Below are 23301 nucleotides of genomic sequence, written 5' to 3'. Positions count from 1 at the left end.
CCACTGAGCTAAATTCCCAGCCCTTCTGCTGGTTATTTGAACGAATGAATGAATGAATGAATGAATGGAGACCTGGGAATCAGAACACCTGGACTTTTTTTCCTCCTTCTGCCACTAATTTAATCATAATCTTTTCTTTTAGATAAGGCCTATACCTCAGGCTCCCTTCAGTTTTAAGATCCTGACTTCAAGCAGCTATCTCCAACATGTAATTTGAACAGTGGAGAAATATTGTCCTGCAGTCCAAATATCTCAGACAGCTGTAGCCACCAGACATACATTGTCCAGGAAAGCCCCAAGGCCTCAGCCTTTCTGGAGTCATGGGTCCTTTTTGAAAAAACCTGAGTCACATGCAGTGGTGTGTGCCTTGCTTGTAGTCTCAGCTTCTCAGGAGGCTGAGGTAGGAGGGTGGTTTGAGCCCAGGAGTTGGAGACCAACCTGGGCAATAGAGTGAGACCCATCATAAAAAAAGAAATGTCTGAATGTCTCTAATAGTTGTAAGGAAGAAAGCAGTGGAGTCATGGAGTCCTTGAAGCACAACCATGGACCCCTTTCCAGGTGATTCAGGGGCCACTTGGAGTAATTCAGAATCCCAAATCCTCCCAAGTGTGTGTGTGTGTGTGTGTGTGTGTGTGTGTGTGTGTGTGTCTAGGATCAAACCTGGGGTCTTGCCCACTCTAGGGAACACTCTACCACTGAGCTATCCCCCACCTCTGAGCTATACCCCCAACTTGCGCCCCCAACTTTCTATAATAAAAATATTTTCTACATTCAAAGAAATTGAAAGGCTAATAAAACGAAATCCTTCACATCTTACATTTAAATTTTTTAAAATGTTAATTTCTATGATTATATTTACTCTATTTATCCTCTGATTTGTTGTTGTTGCTCCTTTTTGGAAGTTATAGATATCATGACACTTTGACACAAAATAACTCCAGTAATATTTATTATATAAGAATAAGAACAATCTATTATACTACAAAACCATTATCACATCTAAGAAAACTGAAATTGGCTCTACAATCTTACATCTAGTTACATTCTAATTCCCTTCATTTCTAAGAATTCCTTTTACATGCCACAGGAGCCAATCAAGGTTCACATCTGCATTTGATTGTTGTTTTGCTGCTCTGTTTTATTCTGAACTCACCCTCCAGAGTTCAGACTAGTTGTCTTATGAAATGTCTGTACTTCTGAATTTGACTGATTCTTCCTCATTAATGTCCTTCAACTCATTCCTCTATATTCTGCCTCCCTTGTATACTAGACATTAGATTTAAATAAAATTTTTATTTTAATGATATTAATGTAAACATAATCCAGGAAGGGGCAATTCATTTTCTAGGTATAATTTTGAATTAGACATAATTTTGAATTGTTAACACTTTTTAAATTTTTAATTTTTTTTAATTTTTAAAAAATGTTGATGGACCTTTATTTTATTCATTTATTTATATGCAGTGCTGAGAATCAAAACCAGTGTCTCACACATGCAAGGCAAGTGCTCTACCACTTAAGCACAACACCAATCCTAGCACTTTATTTTTTAAATTTAATCTATTATTTATTTATCTGTGGAGATTGAAACCAGAGGCACTTAACCACTGAGTCACTTCCTCAGTATTTTTCCCTTTCAAATTTTGACACAGAATCTTGCTAACTTGCTTAGGGCCTCACTAAGTTGCTGAGCATGGTCTTGAGCTTTCCATCCTCCTGTCTCAGCCTCCCAGAGTCACTGGGATTACAGATATGCACCACCACAGACAGTTTGTTAGCTCTTCGGAAGAGTATCTTGAGCTATGTAGACTCCATCCCTAGGGAGGAGCACTAGGAAGAGACATGTGATTATATAGAGACACCAGGGTGGAGGCAGGGGGCATGTTTCACCTATCCGTGAGAGAAACAGCACTGCATTTGGAGTTTAGTTCTGAAATCCATCATTATCACCTTGCTCAGTTTCCTCATCTAAAATTGTGAGTAGTAATAATTTTCTCATTAATGGCTTGTTAGGTTCAAATGAGATAATAGATCAAAATTGTTTTTTATGTAAACTAATATGCAAGCAGCTATGATGACATGTCTCAATCCATTTCCTGCATAAGTGAGCAAAGTGTGAATTTGTCAATCATTCTATTGATCTTAGGGATGCATTTCTGATACTTCTCAAGAGTTACTGGAAATGGTAGGTGTCAGTTTTTCAATGATGATTTGTTACAGTAGTTCTCAGCCCGGCCCAGCTTTGCCCTCCAGGGGATATTTGGCAATGTCTGAATACATTTTCAGTTGTTACAACTGAGGAGATGCCGCTGGCATCGAGTGGGTAGAAGTCAGGGACCCTGCTAAGCATCCTACAGTCACCAAGACAGGGGTTCCCACCCAACAATGAATTATATAGCTTAAAATGTTACTAGGCAGAGAAACCTTGATTTCATGTAAGGCACGATTCTCTCAAATATTGAGAGAATCACAGCGTTTGAAACAGGAGTCCCCTGTATTTCTCCTTTGCTAGCAAAGTCATAAACCTTCTTTTCCCCTTTTCTCAAAACCATGTCCTTGTTATTGTATTGGCATCAGGGACAAGGACCGAGCTGTCAACAACAAATTTGGCACCCCAGGTGGGACCCGAAAGCAGCCCCCACTCCAGCTTTCTTCTTTTCCAAGGAACCCCACTTCCATGCTGAGGAGGCAAGGTGGCTGAAGAACTTATTGAGAGCCAACTGCTTGAGAGTTAGGAGATGGGGTGAGTTTGACTCAGGTGGAACCCTGGAGCTATTCCTGTGAGTAAAGGGAGGGATTGAGGGACCATCCCTGCAGCTGCTGAAGCTCCTTTTGCTTCAGGGGACTCCCACCTTCCTCCCTGATCTGTACAGGTTGCTCCATTGTGGTCCACTTTGAGAAAAAGGAAACTGAACTCAGTAAAGTCTCGACACCCTTGGCCATCTGAAACCCTTGAGTCTGCACATCTGGTTCCTCTTCATGAGAACATCTGGTCCCTCATTATGGGGACGTCTGTGTTGCCACTGGTGTAGGAGTTATGGTTAAGCAGGACTCAAGAACATAGGGATATTTACTCTCTTTTGGTCTGTTCTAGGTTCTCATCTGTTTGTTGGCATTGGCTTTGGGAATTCCCTCTGATTCTTTGTGTTTTTGTTTTGTTTGTATCTGTTACTGCCCCCTTTTAAGACATGGGCAATACTGCAGTGATCCTATAGGTAGTCTCTTGGGAAAGATCTTAGCTGGTCAATTTAAAGGTTCTCCTTTGTTGGCCATGGTTTTGGGGCTTCTCTGGTTGTCTCTCCCTGTGTTCCTTTCTATACAAGCTTTCAGTTGGAGTTGGTCTGTCAGAAATAAAGTAAGTTGAAGAAAAGGCCACCTATATATGTCTAAGATAATGTTTTACTGTAATGATCTGGCTTCTAAATAGCTGTCTGGATTATTGTGTAATCTTGCAGATGGAGTTGGGCTGTCAAAGGTAAAGTAAGTGGAAGAAATTTGTAGGTGCGGGTCTGTTTTAAAGGTTTGTGTCTGTCAGTTCTCATTTTGGTGATCATCTCTTATCTGTCTGGTTTTTTGTTTTGTTTTGTCTGTTTTTGGCCCTTTAAGATATGGGCCATGCTGCATGGTAGTCTCTTGAGTAAAGAGAACTTGGCTGTATGGGCCACCTATAGGTATAAGCCTGTCTAAGAGAAAGATAATTTACTAGAACACAATCTGGCCTTTGGTTTTCCTGGATTATTATACAATTTTGAAATTGAAATTAGTCTATCAGGGGTACAGTATATGAAAGAGATTTTATATCTTATATGCATAAGCATTTTTGCAGTTTCAGGATAAGGGGTCTGAATAGTCAGAAACTAATTAATTTGAAGGTGCCAAAAGGCACTGCCCCAGTATACAAGATAGCAAGACATCAGAAGAAAGGGCTAAAACAGATTTTAATCTGTTAAACCCAGTGGTGGCACTCCCAGGACTGTTTCTCAGCCTGGCCCCAGGCAGCCGCAGATAATCTCACTGTGGGTCAAGGACACCAGACTTAAACTGGGGAAGAAAAAAATCCCAGAAAAATGGCTGAGCTATAGAAAAATGGGCAAAGAGAACTTAGACTCTGTCCTGCCTTCCAGCCCCTTTTACCCGTGGAGGGTGGAGGCTGCTGGCCACAAAGGATGTGGTGGTAGGTTCCAACATTGTCAGTTTATGACCTGGAGACAAGAATACTTTCCCCTTTTAAGATCTGACAGGACACCCCATTTGGCCAGGAAATATCCATCACTGGGGCAAAGCAAGCAATTCTTGCTATAATAGTATCCCATCAAACTAAATGCACGGGGAGACTGGCAGGGTAAACAACGGCACCTAGAAAAGAAAAAGACAGAAACTAAGGCCAACCTGTGTTTTGTAAGCAGCCTCTGCAAAGGGATCTTTAAGGAAATCTAAAGAAAAGGATGGAAGAGGCCTCCTCCATTGAATATCAATATGCCTAATACAAGACAAAGGCCCAAAAGGGACCTTTGGGTACAATTGATAGTGGGGAACTCACTTAATGTTGATGACATCATAATAATAGGGCAAATAGGTCAGGCTCAAAAATATCCTGTGCTCCAACATCTTGAATGCCCCCTGGGAGAGAAAAGATTAAGGCACAGTTTTTTGTGTATGCCAGGTTGTCCAACCCTCTCCTGGGGTGGAATTTGTTGTGTAAATCACATGCACAGATAGCATTCATAGGGATTGTTTCTGAATATGAATTTTAAAAAGGGTCTGAAACTAAAAGAGATAAAATAAAGTTATAGATGTGGAAATATTTTAGTATGGAACATTAGATAGTAAAATAAATGTTTCTGGATGAGAAAGTATTTTGTCTGGTAAATTAATATTCTTGTGCTAACGTCCAGGATGAAAGAGGACAAAAGTAATGTGAAGAAGTTATGAATGTTTAAATCACAGAAAATTTGGGGAAGGTAAATCTCAAGAAGTTTGTGTTTGGAATTACATTGGCTATAATTAGGACTGTCAGTCAAAGTTATTTGAACTTTAATGTACTGATATGAAGCAAAGTCTGAAACATTGATCTGCTTTTATCAAGATAATTTCCTTGTATTTGTATTTGTTAAGTTTTATAATTTGGGGAAATTAAGTCTTAAAGGAATTAGAAGTTTGTACCTGTTTTAAAGTCCTAAGTGATTACTTTGTAACTGGTTAAACAAACCACTGTTATTTAGAGTATAACAACATAGTTAAATGTTATACCTTGAATATACTAAGTATATGGATGCATCTGAGAACTATATCTGTCTAAGCCTTGTCTAAGTATTATGTAAAACTTTATAAAAGTTTAAGTAAGTTTACCTGCAAGATAACCAATAAGTGCTGTCTTTTATACATTGGATCTGACATAGAAAGGCCACACTGTCATTTAAAGACATGCCTTATATCTGTTTGCTTTAACTAAGTCAATTTCTGATCATTAACATTGTTTCCTAAATGTATAAGAGATTTAAGACTATCCTTTGATTTTTGCTAACCCATGCAGACCTGTGATTATTGTTATTGTACACTATGGATTCTAACCTGTACTTTTAAAGTTAAACTTAGTTAAATATAAAGCTTAGGAGAGCACTTTGTCAAGCTGATATTCTTCAAACTAAAATTACCTATAGCAATAGTCTCAGATTTGTGTAGAAATAAAATATTTGATTGGTATTTTTTTCACATCATTTGATGCTTTATAGCTGGATAAAGTATCCTGTTGTCAATAAGTTATATATACAATTTTGTGTTACTCTTCACAATGGAATTAGAATTTAAATGTATTTTTTTTTAGAGGAAGGGGTTAACAACCTCCATCCATTTTTTTAAAGTTGTAGTTGGACACAATACCTTTATTTTATTTATTTACCTTTATGTAGTGCTGAGGATTGAACCCAGGGCCTTGCATGTGCTAGGCGAGCGCTGAGCAACAACCCCAGGCCCCAAATTTAAATGTATTTTTGGAAGGTAATAAGGAGACCCTGATCTGTTTAAATGTGACATAGTAAAACATAAAAGCATTTTGCCACTTATTCCACAGAAAGAAGTTAAAAGCTCTCTTAGCCTTTGTTTGATTCATGTTTTGGATGTAATGTTGTATTGTGTTATTTGGGAAGAGCTCTGCCTTACCTGAGGTAAGACTCTGTTTCTCCCCTTACTCCATGTTAAAATGGCTCCAAAATAGGCTAGACTTGAGCTCATTTAGTATTGTGTTTAAAAGATCAAATTTTGTTGTAAAGATTACTGTGATCTCAAAATAAAGAGGGAATATAATATGTAACTAAGCAAAGATTTATGATCATAAAAAAACAATTAAATATTGACTCTTAGACCAGAATTCTAGACCAGTGCCTCAAATAAACTCAAATATTAAAATTTGAGGTGATTTACACCCAAAATCCATGCAATAAAATTGTAAAATATGAATAGAAGTAGAAAGACAGAAAGAAAAAAATGGAGGTACAAATATGTTAATCATTTCAACCCACAGAATTGCTATGGTTCGACTCAGTTTCCTCCAAGGCTCAAAAAACACCAGAATCAAGTGTATAGTTTGATTATTAGAAAAGATGATTCAGAATGTGCATTGCTTTTCCTAAGATAAATTGTAACAAAGTTTTCATGAAGACAATGAGTGATAGTGTGGACGATGTCATCAATATTTGTGCAAAAATGCAGAAGGAAGTTCCTCATGGCTATTTATTTTAGCAACTTTGATAAAAATTATAGGGAAAATATTAAGATGAAGCTCTGTTAAGGTGATTCTGTGAGGCATTGTATTAACATGATTGCATATAGAGACTTCAGATAGTCTCATTTGAGCAAATAATTGAATGATATTACCCAGGTGGACATAAGATTTAAGCAAAATCACAACAGACCCATGGCTGGGAGCCTTTATTATTGTTACTTTAAACCCTCTGTAAATATACTGTTTTTCAAATAACAGTATTATTGAAATATTCACCTACCATAAAATTCCCCTTTTGGCATATACAAAGTCAGTGAATTTATAATATCTTCAGAATAGTTAAACCATAATCACTATCTAGTTTCAGAATATTTTCATCACCCCAAAAGAAACCCTGAATCCATTAGCAGGCAATCCCTATCTCAACCCCCTTCAGGTCCCTGGCAAGCATTAATCTACTTTCTGCCTCTGGATTTATCTATTCTGGACATTTCATATATTTGGAATCAAACAAGATATGATCTTTATTGTGACTGACTTATTTTACTTAGCATATTTTCAGCATATGTCTATGTTGTAATATGTACCCGTACCTCATTCTTTTTATTACCAAATAATATTTCATTGTGTGAATTTTCCATATTTTGTTTATTTAGTCTTCAGTTGATGGACATTTGAAGTTTTCCCACTTTTTGGTTATTATGAATAGTGCCCAGAATGACCATTCATGTACAGATTTTTGTGTAGACCTAGGTTTTAATTAATTTTTTTGGTACAAAAGATCGAATCTAGGGATGCTTAACCACTGAGCCACATCCCCAGCACTTTTTATTTTTTCTTTTGAGAAAGGGTCTTGTTAAGTTGCTTACAGTTTCACTAAATTGCTGAGGCTAACTTTGAAATCACAATTCTCCCGTCTCAGCCTCCTGAGCTACAGGGATTACAGGCATGCACCACCACACGGGCTTCAATTTCCTTGAATATAAATACCTTGAAGTGGAATTACTCGGCTGTAGGGTTATTCCAGCTAGCATTTTTGTAATTGCTAGATTTTTCCAAAGTGGCTGCACAATTTATAATTCTAATAGTAAAGTACAAGGATTCCAGTTTTCCCCACCCTTGTCAACCTGTTCTGTCTTTTTTTCCCTCCCTCCCTCCCTTCCTTCCTTCCTTCCTTCCTTCCTTCCTTCCTTCCTTCCTTCCTTCCTTCCCTCCCTCCCTCCCTCCCTCCTTTTCATTTGTAATTCTGGGTATCAAACCCAGGGGCTCATACATTCTATGTAAGTACTCTTTTTATTGTTGAGCTGTAAGAATTCCTTATTTTTTTGGACAATAAAAAGAAAATTATTCAATTTAGAAATGGACAGGGCTAATGTTGCTCAGTGGTAGAGTGCTTTCCCAGCATGCAGCGCAGGAGGCTGAGGCAGGAGGATCACAGGTGTGCACCACCACTCTTGGCTTTTCATGTGCTTTTTGTCTATTGGTATATTTTATTGAGAGAAATATACATTCAAATTCTCTGTATTAAGTAATTAATTTTTATATGCTAAAAATTGAACTCAGTGCCTCAAAAATGCTGGTCTTTCATTGTTTTTTTTCCCACCACAGTGGTACTGGGGATTGATTTCAGGAGCACTCTTCCACTGACCTACATCCCCAGCCATTTTCACTTTTTATTTTGAGACAGGCTCTTGCTAAATGGCTGAGTGTTGAAATCGTGACCCTCTTGCCTCAGCTTCCTGAGTTTCCAGGATTACAGGCATGCATCACAATGACTAGCTAGTTCTATATTCTTGGGGTGTTTTTGTATGATTTTGGTATCAGGTTAATACTGCTTCAAGGAAATAAGTTGAGAAGTATTCAGGCTCCTATTTTGAGGAAAAAATTTGTAAAGAATTGGTATTAATTCTTCGTAAAGTTTGTACAATTGATCAGGGAAGTCATTTGGCAAGGATTTCTCTTTGGAAAATTTTGATAACTAAATTGATTCTTTTTATAAATCTGTTTAAAATTTTCTTTTCCTTCTTCTTCTTCCTCCTCCTCCTTTTTTTTTTTTTATTAAATAGAATCTCATTTTATTGTCCTGGGTGAGCTCCAACTTGCCATTACCAGTCTCAACCTTCCAAGTAGCTGGGATTACAGGCATGCACTACCATGCCCAGCTGTATTTTCGTCAGTTTTTATAGTTTGTCTTTCTAGTAAGGTACTTATTTTATTGAGTTATCTAATTTGTTGTCATATAATTATTTATAGTATTAATCTTTATAATTATATATTATTCCCTTCCTTTATACATATATTAGTAAAACTTTGTACAATATCCCATGATGTGGCTATATTATTATCTATCCCATTCTAATTTTGCTGAATAGCTTTGGAACTTTAGATTCCTCCCTTCCTTTTTTTCCCTTTATAAATGATGTTGAAATCACCAACATTTTCTGTTTCAGTTTCTGTATTGGGTAGTAGTTAGAAGAAATGGCTTTGGAATGCCACCCTGCTCCCTCACTTTACCCAGCTGTGACCTTGGACAAGCTTTCATATTTGGGTTTCTTTATCTGTGATGGGGGAAATGATAATCCTTTCCTATGTACCCAGGTTATGTTATTATTGGGATTGTTTTGTATCATTGAGATACTTGGGGTGGAGCATGTGAACATTCTAAGAACATTTGACACACAAAACAATATTTTCTACTAACCATTGTCTAAGGAAAAGGAAAAATTTTATATGGAAGTATTTATTTCTGAAGCTCTAGGATAGGTTTTTGAGGAACTTGATGGTTTGGTTATTTTTTATATCTCAACTTCACTAGGTTATGTCCTTAGTTATTCAATCAAACACTAAACTAGGTTTTGCTATGAAAGCATTTTGTATATGTGATTCAATTATATAATATCCTTTTTTAAATAGGGGAGATTATGCTAGATAACCTGGATGGGCCTGATTGAATCATTTGAAAGGGCTTAGGAGCAGAGTCCAGGATTCCTTGAAGAAGAAATTGCAGCTAAGTACAGTGGCATACTCCTGTAATCTCAGTGGCTCAGGAGGCTGAGGCAGGAGGATCGCCAAGTTCAAAGCCAGGCTCAGCAACTTAGCGGGGCCCTAAACAATTCAGCAAGACCCTGTCTCTGAATAAAATATAAAAAAGAGCTGGGGATGCAGCTCATTGGTTAAGGACCTTTGGGGTCAATCCCCATTACCAAAGGGGGGAAAAAGAAAAAAGAAGGAGAAGAAGAAGAAGAAGAAATTTCAGTCTGCTTTTCGTTGGAACTTGTCCTACAAATTTCAGAGTTGCCAAGCCAGCCCCCATAATCTTGCAGACCAATTCCTTGCAGTAAATCTCTTAAAATTTAGCCCAGACCAATTCTGCTTACTCTTAAAAGGAGGACTACATTAACTAGAAAGTTAAAATTTTAAAACCTCCTTCTTTGACATTTATTAAGGATATGGCTAACCTATTCAATCTTTTTTAGTGGTCACTACCTGCTGGTTACTGTCCTAGTTGCTGGGGTATAGAAGTGGCCAAACAAAGCTTTTGCCTTCATGGAGGTTACATGTCAACAGTAATGTGTACTGACCACATATACAAATAGTCTGGTACTTTTTTTTTTCCTTCCTTTTTTTTTTTTTTTTTTTTTTTTTGTACCAGGGATTGAACTCAGGGGCACTCAACCACTGAGCCACATCCCCAGCCCTATTTATTTAGAGACACCTCGCTTTTGCTGAGGTTGACTTTGAACTTGCGATTCTTCTGTCCCAGCCTCCAGAGCCGCTGGGATTACAGGCATTCGCCACTGTGCCCAGCTAGTATGGTACTTTGGAAACCCCAAAAAGCTATTCGGCATCTCTTGAAGGAATAATCTTAGGGTCTTGAGTCCTTTTAAAATGCAGGTATACAGACAGCCTTGACCTAAGATGATTTGATGTGATTTTTAAAACAGTGCAAAAAAAATGATATACATTCAGCAGAAAATTTAATTTTCTGAATTTTGAATATGGATTTTCCTGGGCTAGCAGTATGCAGTATGACATTCTTTCATGAAGCTGGGCAGAGGCAGTGAACCACAGCTCCCAGACAGCCGGGTGATCACAATGGAAACAACCATTGCTCTAGGTTACTATTGCTAAGCTATTGTTTCAGCATGTTAGGTGCATTAAATGCATTTTCAACTTATGATATTTTCAATTAACAATGGATTTATGGAGACATCACTTAGGTCAAGAAACATCTGTATTTGAAAACTGAAATTAAGGTTATAATTTTATTTAAAGGTACCCTAAAGAAATCACATTTACCTAAATTATACAAAGAATTTTAGTAACATCCAAAGAGGTTTAACTTCAATCATCTTTGCTGGTAATAGGAGCCATGTAAGTGTATTCAGGGAGCATAGTGACAATGAGCATGTGGAAATAGCAAGATGTTTTTGGTTTTCTCCACCCTAAAGCCATGTTCACTTTCATTTTGTGGCGGCAGCTGTTGTGCCATTTGCAGAACCTCGAGCTGTTTGGACTCTGCTTCCTAGACTGGATTAAGTTACAGGTGGAGGCGTGTTTTGGATTGACTCACTTTTGAAATTCACTTTTGCACTCCCACACTGCACCTGGCCATCAGTGTTGCCTTAATTTACCAATTCTAATAAGGCATCTTTGCTTTCAGAAAAAAAAAAAAAAAAACTGAAGAAGAGCTAATGGCTCTTTGTTTTTATGATCATAAGGAAGCAACAGTCTTTTTAGCAAACAGTAGATAACAGCTCCTGGCTCTCTTGAGATACTGACTCATGGTTTCTAGTGAGGGAGACTATCTACCTACCTCAGTGTGGCAATCAGGTGCCAGTCTGACCTACCATCCTTTCACTGAGCAATTCTGTTTGTGTGCCAGGAGCCCAAAGAAACTCAGTAGACCACCTGTAGCCTGGGCTTGCTCTGCATTTGCTCTAGAAGTCAAAGCTGCCAGCTCTGAAAATAGGTCACGAGTGACTGGCAGTCCCTGAGCGGCTCACAGGAAGTAGCTACAAAGGTCAGGGGAAGTTTTTAACGACTATTCAGGAGGCCAGTGAATGACAGGTTTTGAGTTGCTTCTCTGCTTGGCATCTGAAACAGACCCTTGAAGAATCTGCCTCATAGATAGAAGAACAGGGGTGCAGATATGAGCCTGATGTCTCAGCCCCATGAAGAGCTGCCTGTGCTCTGTTGTGCAAGAAGCCCATCTCCCTATAGGGGAATCATCTTGTAGGACTCAAGGGATGATCATGAAGCATTAACTTTAGAAACCCAGTGTAGTGCCAGGCGCAATGGTGCATGCCTGTAATCCTAGCAACTCAGGAGGCTGAGGCAGGAGGATTGCAAGTTCAAAGTCAGCCTCAGCAATTGAGTGAGGTCCTAAGCAACTTAGTGAAACCCTTTCTCTAAACAAAAAATAAAAAGGGCTGGAGATATGGCTCAGTGGTTAACACTTCTGGGTTTAATCCTGGGGTACCAAAGAAAAGAAATGAAACTCAGTGTAGTGATTCTAAGAGCAGAGTCAAGATTGGGATGAACAATCTTTGAATTAACTCTAACAGGGAGATGTTGGGATCCTATGAGAAGTCTGACATGTTTCTATTGATAAACATTTTTATGGATCATTGTACTAAAGTCCATACCTTATGCTCAGGAATGTCACGGACAGAATTGTCATAGTACAAAAGTTAGGGCATAGTCACAATCTTAACATTTTTTACTTGTCTTATTGATCAGCAACACAATTTCCAAACCAGCTTTATCCTGGGGACTATGAAGCTCCAAATAATAATCAATGTCTCCCCCTGTACAAAGTTAGGCTGCCATAGAACAGAGGAGAGTGAACTTTCTCTGTAAGGGGCCAGACAGTAAATGTTTTGACTATCTGGGCTATTTGTCCTGTTGTGACTACTCAACTCTGCCATTGTAACATTGGCAATATGTAAATGCACGAGCCAGGCTGTGTTCCAGTAGAACTCGGTTTAGAAAACTAGTGCATTTGTGAGGTGCCTCAGTGGTATGCCAAGTACTAACCAGGCATGTGTGAGGTCCAGAATTGATTCACAGCACCAGAAAACAATAAAATGCACCTAGCTTTGACTTGGGGCCACAGAGGTTTTTAACATGGGCTCTAGAGCCAGGTTCAAATCCTGACTCTATTTACTTGCTAACTGTGTGAACTTGGTTATCTTTTCTGTGATTTTAGTCTTTTCACCTGTAAACTGATAATAGTACTCATCCCACAGTGTTGATAAAAAATGAGTTACATTTGTGTAAGTACTGAATGCCTAACAGATACTAAATACTGTAATAGGTAATTAAACATCCTACGAACTGCATGATACTATTCTGACTAAATTAAGAAATAAATACCTGGGAAAAAAAGAAGTAGAAGACTTGGACTCAGTTTCCCCATTTTTAGCACAACTGCTCTTTTCTTATCAGAAGTCAAATCACTACATTGAAACACAAGGACATTCTCTATAACAGCTGAAGTGTCAGGCATTGGATCCAAAAAACATAATTTAAAGAACTGCTTGTATTTCTCTTGTCCCCATGCACACGAAGAAGAGTTTCTATGAGCAGCAGTGTGCTGGAGCAGATTGTATGTGCTCACTGGAGCTGATCACTCAATTTTCAGGGAATGTATGAACCACTATTCAAACTGTTGGTGGCTTGAAATTGTGGTGGGACTATTTACATCATGAAATTGGCAGGTGCTATGAATCAGGGCTTTTTATCTATTGGAGAGCCAGTTTTCCAGTATACAGTTGTGAACAGTGTTGCACTCCTCCAGCAGGGCACTACATCCTAAAATAACAAGTTCATAAATAATATTCAGTGGCATGTGACCCACCAGGCCCTACGACATAATGGCCTCAGATGCAGATCAGGCCCATGGGTTTTGCTTCATGTCGGAGGCAAACAAACAAACAAAAAATGCTTTGTTTAGCCACAGAAATGTGCCAGTGGATTCCGAGTTCTAGACATCTGACTTTTAGCCCTGTAACCTGTTCCAACACACACACACACTCACTCATACATATGCACATGCACACAAACACACTCACAGATATGCTCAAATAATGACCTGTGGAGTTCAAGCTAAATAGGCACAGAATGGCTTGGGAGGCACTAAAAGAGAGACAGAGTTTGTTGGACAAACATCATAATCAAAGTACTTTTTTTTTTTAATAGTGTTTGAATCAAACCCAGAGCTTTGTGCATGCTAGGCAAACGCTCTATCACTGAGTTGCGTTCCCAGCCCTCAAAGTAATTTTAATGGCCACTTCTTTTCTAGGAAAAGCAGTGAATGCTGTGGTTGTTTTCTTTTGCAGTACTAGGGGTTAAACCCAGGGATGCACTACCACTGAGCTACATCCCTTAGCCATTTTTTTTTTTTTTTTTTTTTGTATTTTGAGGCAGAGTCTCACTAAATTGCAAGGCTGGCATCTAACTTGTGTCCTCTTACCTCAATCTCCGGAGTAGCTGGCACTGTGCCTGGCTTGTTTTTCTCCCTTCTTAAGGTGAAGTCTTCCTCATCTAAATGTGTGTCTTCTGAGTATTTGTGGAAGCAGCAGGTGGAATACAAAAGACTCAGAGGACTTGGGAAAAATCAGTTCCTCTTGTAAAACTCAATTTTCTTCTTTATTAAATGAGAATCATTCTATCACTTGTCTGCCGTGTTGGAAGTGAAGCTCAAAGACAATTTGTTACTCACTAACTTGGCAGACTTAGTGTTGAGTGTGATGCACTGAGTTTTCTGAAGGGGTGGAGGTCCAGAGGTGGGTGAGGAAAGTTCTTGTTCAGGAGGAAGTTAGAGTCTGGGTACTTAAACAATTCAAAGAATTTGGATGCCAGAGGATGATTATTATGACTTCATTTGGTCATGATAGTCAACAGTTTGGCTCTAGATATGAGTTGCTTGGGTTTAAATCCTGGCTATGCTGTTCACTAGCTCTGTGACCTGGAATGGGTTATTTAGCCTATCTTCCTATTCTATCAAATGGGATTTTAAGCTTTCTTCAGTTTTTTTTTTCCATAAACAGAGATAATAATAGTATCTATTTCTTTGGATTGTCATAAAGATTAAATGAGATAAAATGTGAAAGTATCTAGAGCCTTAGAAACAAAACAAACAACAAAAAAGAATAAGCTATGCAAGGCTGGAAATGGGACAAAAAAGATATTAGAGAAGTGCTTCTTAATCTTAACCTAGGAGTCAGGGAGGGCATTTGGAGGAGATGATGCTTGAGATTACAAATTCACTCACTTAGGTGCTAGTTCATATCATACAACAAACATTGCTTTATCTAGTGCTGGGCATACAGCAGTAAGCCACACTGACTGACTTAGTCTTTTTTAGTAGCATCACCAAGAAATGATTTGGGAAGGGGGGAAGTTTTATGTGCCTTTCCCATAATTCCAAAAGTCCTTCTCTCATATACAAAAACCAATATATTTTTCTTTTCCTTGAGGTATTGGGAATTAAACCCAGAACTTCATACATGCTAGGCAAGCACTCTACCACTGAGTTACATCCCTTGCTGTATTTATTTTTATTTTGAGACAGAGTCTCACTAAATTGCCAAAGTTGACCTCAAACTTGTGATCTTCCAGCTGCTGGGATTACAGGTGTGTATTGCCATGCCTGGTGGACAACTGATACTTTTTCAATCCTACATGAAAACACAATCTTAAGCCCTTCTAGAAAAATGCTAGAGCTGCAATTGGTTCCCATCTTCAGAGTTTCCAGTATCATGAGAGAGATAGGTTTTTGTTTTTTTTGTTTTTTTATTCAAACACTATAAATAAAGGGCACTTAACCAATGAGCCACATCACCAGACTGCCCCCACCCCTTTACTTAGAGACAGAGTCTCACTGAGTTGCTTAAGGTTTCACTAAGTTGCTGAGGCTGGCTTTGAACTTGAGATCCTCCTGCCTCAGCCTCCCTAGTCTCTAGGATTACAGGTGCAGGACACTGTGCCCAGCTTGAGAGACACAGGTTTTAAAAGAGTATATACATAAGCACATAGATAACTCAAATTGTGATAATGGTTATAAAGAAAAAAGGAAGTCATAAGAAAATAAAGGGAAAATGAGTGGCCAGGCAAGGCCTTTTTCAAGAACTTATGCTTATGTATTGGAGTCAAGAGCTGAGTTTATAAGAGCTAGCCAGGCCAGGAGAAAAGGGAAGGAAGAGAAAGAACAGGTTGTGCAAAAACTTTGAGGCAGGGGACAGCTTACTGTGTTGGAGGAACTGAAAGAAAGCCTTGTGGTTGGGATGAGGTAAGGTGGGGAGGGGATCTGCCCTGAGAGGATGGTGAGGTAGAGGAGTTCCAGAAAAGGGGAGTGGCAGGCAGGCCGCATCCTACACTGGGCCTTTAGGCCAAAGAAGTTCACATTTTATTCTCAGTGAAGTGGGAAGTGATTGAAAGCTGCCATCAGGAGCTATGCTGCAAGTCATGCACAGCAATACTCTGGCTGCTTTGTGAGAATGGATGGAAGGGACAAAGGTAGGGGAATCACTTGGGGTAAATGCAGTATAGTCCCAGATGTTATGGACGTGGCTTGCATTATTTTGGAGGTAATGGAGATGAAAAGATGTGTAAGGATTTGAAATGGACTTGGTATTGAATTGGATGTGGGTGACGAAGGAGAGGAAGATATGAAGAATGACTTCTGAAGGAAGTAGAATCATGTAAAAGAGACACCTGCACTCCCATGTTATTGCAGCACAATTCACAATAGCCAATACATGGAATCAGTCAATGTGTCCATCAATGGAGAAAAGGATAAAGATAATGGGGTATATAATAGAATATTATTCAACCATAAAAAGGATGAAATCCTATCATTTGTAGCAACATGAATGGAACAAAAGGCCATCATTTTAAGTGAAATAAGCCAGGCACAGGAAGACAAATACTGTATATTCTTATTTATAGAAACTAAAAAGTCAATCTCATAGAAGAGGAAATTAAAATAGGGTCACTAGAAACTAGGAAGGGAAGGAAGAAAGAGGATTAGATAAGAAGTACCAAAATAAGGTTATTTGGGGAATTAGTTCTAGTGTTCTGTGGCACAGTAGGTTGGCTATAGTCTATAACAATTTATGATATATTTCAAAATAACCAAAAGAGTCCAAAGTTTGCCAGCACAGTGACATGGTAGGTATCTGAGAAGACATTATACATATATTGAATTATTGTACTGTACCCTATCGATATGTAAAAATTAAAAAAATAAAGTAACCTTTAAGTAATCTTAAAAAAAAAAAAAAAAGAATGCCTCCCAGGTTTCGGGTTTGAGTACTGACCAGTTGGATGGCTGAAAATATCCTTGCTAAGGTCAGGAAGCCTGGAAGAGGAGCTGGTTGGGGAAGAAGGGAAGAGGTGATTTTGGCATAAGTGACTTTAAGAGATGCTATGAGATCCCCTGTGGAAATGGTAGGCATGTATGACCCAGGGAATCTGAAAAGATGGCCTGGGCCTGAAGCAACTTAGTTCAGTTCCTAATGTTCGGGCAGATGATAGCTATAACTGTGATGTCACTTGGGGAAGAACATATGAATCTTATCTTTTTGGGGGGCCCTTGATACTCTGTGTGTGCATGTGTGTGTGTGTGTGTGTGTGTGTGTGTGTGTGTGTGTGTATGTCTGGTGTGAGGGACAGAACTCAGGGCCTCATGCATTCCTGGCAAGTACTCTACCACTGAACTACATCTCCAGCCCTCCCAGATATCTTTGAGAAGGGGGCAAAAGCTCCTACTCTTCCTTTTTAAAATATTTACTTTCAAGTTTAAGGAATTTATAAACCCCCTGCTACCCATCCACAACTTAAAAAAAGCCTGTAGATGTCAAATTAAAAAATAAAACATAAAGCAGACTGGGTGAAGGGGCACCTGCCTATAATCCCAGTGGTTCAGGAGGCTGAGGAAGAAGGATCACAAGTTTGAAGCCAGCCTCAGCAACTTAGTGACGCCCTAAGCAACTTAGGAAGATCCTGTCTCAAAATAAAAAAATAAAGAGAGCTGAGGATGTGGCTCAGTGGTTAAGGGCCCCTGGATTCAATCCCTGCTAACAAAACAAAACAAAAACAAACAAACAAACAAACAAACAAAAAACCAAAAAAAAACAGGGTTATGGTGTATTTCAGTGGCAAAATGCATTCTTAGCATGTGCCAGAGTCAGGGTTCCATCTCCAGCAAAAAAACCAAAAACTTCTGAAGAGAGAAGAATGGATGTTGGATCAAGCTCTGGGCAATAGCAACTTTTAGAGGCAGGATAGAAGAAGCATCCACAACAGGTTGAGGGGTGGACAAAGAAAGAGAAGAGGGAAGAATTACAAAAAAGAGTCCATCATCAAATGGAAGAAAAAGTGTTTCAAGAAGGGAATATAGCTGGGTGCGGTGGCACATGCCTGTAATCCCAGCAACTCAGGAGGCTGAGGCAGAAAGGTTGCTTCAAAGCCAGCTTCAGCAGATTAGTGAGACATTTAGCATCTCAGTGAGACTCTGTCTCTAAATAAAATATAAAAAAGGGCTGGGGATGTGGCTCAGTGGTAAAGTGCCCCTGGGTTCAATCCCTGCTACCAAAAAAAAAAAAAAAAAAAAAATTTATTTTTTTCCAGAAGGATAGAAAACCAAGGTCCACAAAGTGTCCACTGGAGTTGGCCATGGTGGTAATCACTGGGAGGCCAAGTAGTGTACTTGTGGAGGGTCAACTCTGCAGGAGGGAGCTTTGCTCCTCAAGAGCAAGAAGAGAGGACATTGGATGCTGATGTGGAATGATGTGTAAATTTGTGGGAGGGTTAGCATTTTCCTAGTGAAATAAGAGGTAAAGAGATGGGGGTGAAGGGCTAAATAAGGATAAAAGTTTTGAGGATGGAGAAATACTTTTTGTGTCTGACTTTACACAAAAAGTATTTCTTCATCCTCAAAACTTCTATCCTTACCAGTAGGACTGTTACCTATTCGGGATTGTAGTTATTAGATGAATCTCTTTATGTTGTCCAGTCTGGTCTTCAGCTCCTGGGTCAAGGGGTCCTCCTGTTTCAATCTTTCCAATAGCTGGGACAATAGGCACATACCATCTCACTCAGCCTGGGCTAGGTCTTAAAGAGTAGCATCAGAAGACAGAAGGGTTGTGCCCAGCATGATCAGGGTGCAGGGTTCAGAATCCTTGAGAGGTTGTTTGGAGGTTCTCGCAGGGGAGCGCAGCTACTGGTATACCCTTGACTGAAGAACGGTCCTCCTCTATCGGGGAAGGTCGTCCTCTTCCACTGAGCGAGCAGCTTCCGGAGGGACGCAGGTGTGGAGCGGTGAGGGAGGAAGAGGACACCCGCCTAGCCAGCCAGATCAGTGGAATCAACACTGGCGATCAATGGGGTGACAGATGTCGCAGCCAGATAGCCCTCACATCCAGGGTCCAGAATCCTGATGGGTTTGAGTATCAGTACACCTTTCATAACTTTCAAGACTTCTCTACCTCTTCCCTTCCTGTTTTGGACTCCCCCGCCCCCTCCCCCCGCCCCACACTCCCTTTTTGTTGATCCTTTTTCGTTTGCTTATAAATATGCTCAAGTCTTTCCTGGTGACTCAGTATCTCCTTCAAAGTCAGTGGCCAGGTACTTTTTACTCCATACCCAAAATATCTACTGCAGGATACTTTAAAATATTCAACAGCTCTTTTCCTTTTCTTTCTTTCTTTCTTTCCTTTGGAACTAGAGTTTGAACTCAGGGGCATTCTACCACTAAACCACATCCCCAGCCCTTTTTTTTTGTGTTTTATTTAGAGACAGGGTGTCACTGAATTGCTTAGTGCCTTGCCATTGCTGAGGCTGGCTTTGAACGCTCAATCTTCCTCCCTCAGCCTCCCAAGCTGCTGGGATTACAGGCGTGTGCCATGTTGCCTGGTTCTTATTTTGTATTTTTGAGATAGAGTCTTGCCAAGCTGCAGAGACTTAACTGCTCTTTTTCTTAGTTTCCTTGTCCTTGTATGCATTGCCTCACTTTGGAAAGTTTGGCTACACCTTGAAATTGGGCTCTTCATGGTGTTTTATTTGTTTGATTGTCATTTGCAGTACTGAGGATTAAACCCAGGGCTGTGCACATGCTAGGTAAGCACTTTAACACTGAGCTACATCCCTGCCTCCTCCCCACTTTGACCCAGGACCTTGCTGAGTTGCCCAGGCTGTCTCAAACTTGAGATATTCCTTTCTAAGCCTCCAGAGTAGCTGAGATTACAGGCATGTGCCACTCTCCTGGCTCTTCCTAGTCTTTTAAAAGCCTAAATGCATTGCCAGATTTGTGCTGGGCAGGTTGGATGTACATACTGCATTCAGAAACTCAGGGAACCCCTAGGTAGCTCACTCTGGAGGCCAGATGGAAGATGACTTCTTCCAAAGGAGACTCTTTTTTGTGTGTGCCAGGGATTGAACCCAAAGGCACTTTACCACTGAATTATATCTCCAGTCCTCTTTATTTTTTATATTTGGGGTATGGAGATTGAACCCAGAGTTGCTTTATATTGAATTACACCCTTGGCCCTTTTTATTTTTTATTTAAGATGGGATTTCACTAAGTTGCTTAGGGCCTCACTAAGCTGCTGAAGCTAGCCTCCAACTTGTGATCCTCCTGCCTGAGCCTCTGGAGTTGCTGAGATTACAGGCATGCACCACTGCCCCTGGCCTGAAAGAAATTCGTAGGAAGCTGCTACAACCATGCAACGTAGAAATGATGACTACCAGTGAGAAGGGGAGGAAGGAATTTGAGGCTTATAAAGGAGGTGAAATAGATAGGACTTTATGATTAATCAGGGATGACTCACACATTCCTGACTTTCTAAGTCTGATGACTGTGTGATGCTGGTGCCAACAGTTGAGGGAGGGGCCGGAATGAAGGAAGAGGATGAGTTCTGCTCTGGACACACCATGTTTGGGATGTCCCTGTGAGTTTAGATAGAGCTGCTTGTCAGGCAGTTGGATATTTGATTCTAAATTTTGTGGAAGAGGTCTGGGTTAGAGATTGCTGATTTGGTAGTTGAAAGCACGAGGGTGGAGTTGAGCCCTCAGAAATGAGTGGAGTGAGAAGAGCTATGGGTTTAGAGCAGAGACCTGCATTTAAGATTTGCAATTGGTGGCACTTAGGATGCCACTGAAGGAAGCAGTGACTTACGTTATTGAGATGTGACAATTGGGAGTATGCAATCTTCGGGAAATGAAGGTAGTACAAATATTCCAGAAGGTGAGAGCATCCAAGGTGTCCCACGTAGCAGAGATGCAGAGAGGACTGAGGAATGCCTGACAAGTTTGAGAACCTGAAGGCCATGGGTTACTCTTGCTTGAGCAGGATGAAAAAGGATGTGAATGGGGAGGGGAGAAGTCAGATTGCTAAGTGCTGAGAAGCCAGGAAGTGGAGGCCAGCAGGGGAGACCACATGAAAGGGAGAGAAGCACTTGGCATTTAATCAGAGAGGGTATTCTGAAGGACGGTTGGCGTGATAGTTTTTGCTTTTAGGACTGGGAAAGATATGAGGGGGAAACAACTTAGAGCTAAAGGAATTGGGGAAGGTTCAGAGGAGGTTTTTCTGGCCCAACCCTACCCAGACTGCTTTCTTTTTTGCCATTTGCCCAACACTTCCACACCCCTTATCTCATGTAATCATTTCTACACCTTGAGGTTTGAAACAAACTGTGAACTGAGGAGTTGGTAATACACAGCTGTGGATCATTTCGGCTCAGTGGCAGTCTATACCACCATTGAGAGAAAGTGCCACAAAATTCTCCAGGCCCACCGAGGGGGACAAGGGGAGCTGTGTTTCTTGCCTTCTATTAGGTGTCATCATGGACTGGACACAGTGATTGTCTCAAATGAGATGTCACCCTGAGCTGTGGACCCATGGGGGCAGTCCCCAATAAGTGTTCAGGCTGAAAGCTCCTTGCACCTGGTGAGGTGTTCCCAAGTGTGGAAAATAGAGGCTGCACGCAGGCCGTTCCTTCTTCTAAGATGCTCAATCATCTAAGAGTTCTGTTAGCCACAAGGTGGAATAAGAACTGTGATGACCAGGCGTCAAGGGCGCGGGCTAGATAAACGCAGGGCAGGAAGATGGCGGGAGCTATAGGTAGCAGGTGGCTTAGCGCGCTCCCTGCTCCTTTCGCCGCGGCGAAAACCAAACCCGCGATTTGAACATCCGGCCTGGGCCCTACCAAGAGAGAAATCTTCTGCGGAGGGAAGCATTCAATTTTCATTCAGCGTGGTCGTAAGATTCCTTCCCCTCGGAGGCGGAGGAAGAGGGTAGGTGCAGGAGATTTCTCGTGTTCCTCCTGTTCTGCCCGAGGCAAGGACGCAGAGCCCTGATCCAATTCTAATTATAGTATTTGGTTGGTTTATTTGAGAGGAGGAGACCTAAAGGAATGAGAGACCTGGATTTAGAGCTAGCACCTGGTTTCCTCTTCACCACTTCTAGCTCAAGCTTCCTCCTTGGACCGTGACTCAGGGCAAGTCTGCACTAGTCACTGGGCCTCAGTTTCTCTGTTCGTAAATGGGGATTTGGCCTGTGATGGTGCCTCTGCACGGCCGGGATGGCGAATTCCACTCCATTCCGCCAGAAGGAGCCGCCCTGCTTTATCCATCCTCACCCGATACCCAACTTTTTGCGAATACCTTTTTCTAAACCGTACTCCCCTAGGTAGGTTTGCGGCCGAAGATGATGTGGTGGGCGGGGTAGAGCCATCGCCCCGCCCCCGCCCCGCCCCCTGACGTCCCCTCCGCGCCCCTCCGCCCACGGCGCTGGAAGAGGCAATCACGTGACTTCACATCCGGCGCGGGATTCCCGAGCTAGCGGCGCGCATTCCCCCGCCTGCCTGCCGGCTCTCCCCGCAGCGTGATCGGGGCGCCGTGGCCGAGGGGAGGGGGGTTCGCTACGTCGCCGGCGGCGGGAGGCCGTTTCGGAGTGCAGACCGCCCCCCTCCCCTGCGCGCCTCCCCTGCCGCCCTCCCTTGTTCTCGCCCTGTCCGCCTGCACGCCGCCGCCGCGGGCGCCGAGGAGCACAGCGCGGACGCCCCTGCGCCCGGCCCGGCCCGGGCTCCGCCGCGGCGCCTCCCTCTCCTCAGTCTGAGCCGCAGCGCTCGGCGGCGGCGGCGGCGGCGGCGGCGGCGGCGGCGGCGGTGCCTCGAGCCCGAGCGACCCGCGGCCGCCGGCGCCGGCCGAGAGCGATGGGACTGGGCTGAGGCGAGGCGGTGGCGGCGGCGACAGCGGCGGCCCGGCCCCCCGCGGCCTCTTGTTTGCTCGGGCCGGGAGGCCGCAGAGGAGACGGTGCGGCAGCGTGGCGAGTGAGTGTCCCCGCGAGCGGGGAGCGGGCCGGGTGGGTGGTGGCGATGGGGAAGGCTGGAGCAGGCCAATAATATTGTCCGGGTGGCGGGTGCCAGGTGAGTTTACGGGCTGCCTCCTCGAGCCGGAATTGGGCATCACTTGTCAGGGAAGGTGTGTGTGATGGGGAGGGGGCGCTAAGACTCCGGAATCTAGGACAGGTGAGGCGAGGAAGAAGGGTCCACGTGATGGGTGCGATGGCCTGG

At 41.7% G+C, this 23301-nt stretch overlaps 1 protein-coding gene and 1 pseudogene across 1 annotated transcript in view; one reads left to right on the top strand and one right to left on the bottom strand.

Annotated features, from left to right (window-relative positions):
• LOC143407814 (keratin, type I cytoskeletal 18 pseudogene) overlaps window positions 1-22460 on the bottom strand; it is a 29237-nt pseudogene extending 6777 nt beyond the window's left edge.
• A 527-nt stretch (window positions 22461-22987) lies between these two features.
• Window positions 22988-23301, top strand: part of Atp13a3 (ATPase 13A3) — a 75234-nt gene continuing 74920 nt past the window's right edge. Inside the window, exon 1 of the mRNA XM_076867091.1 lies at window positions 22988-23058. The gene's annotated coding sequence lies outside the window, so the exon portion shown is untranslated. The remainder of the gene's footprint in view (window positions 23059-23301) is intronic.

This window comes from Callospermophilus lateralis, chromosome 10, assembly GCF_048772815.1.
Source record: "Callospermophilus lateralis isolate mCalLat2 chromosome 10, mCalLat2.hap1, whole genome shotgun sequence".
NCBI classification, from domain to species: domain Eukaryota; kingdom Metazoa; phylum Chordata; class Mammalia; order Rodentia; family Sciuridae; genus Callospermophilus; species Callospermophilus lateralis.
This window is presented reverse-complemented; position numbering and strand designations above follow the sequence as displayed.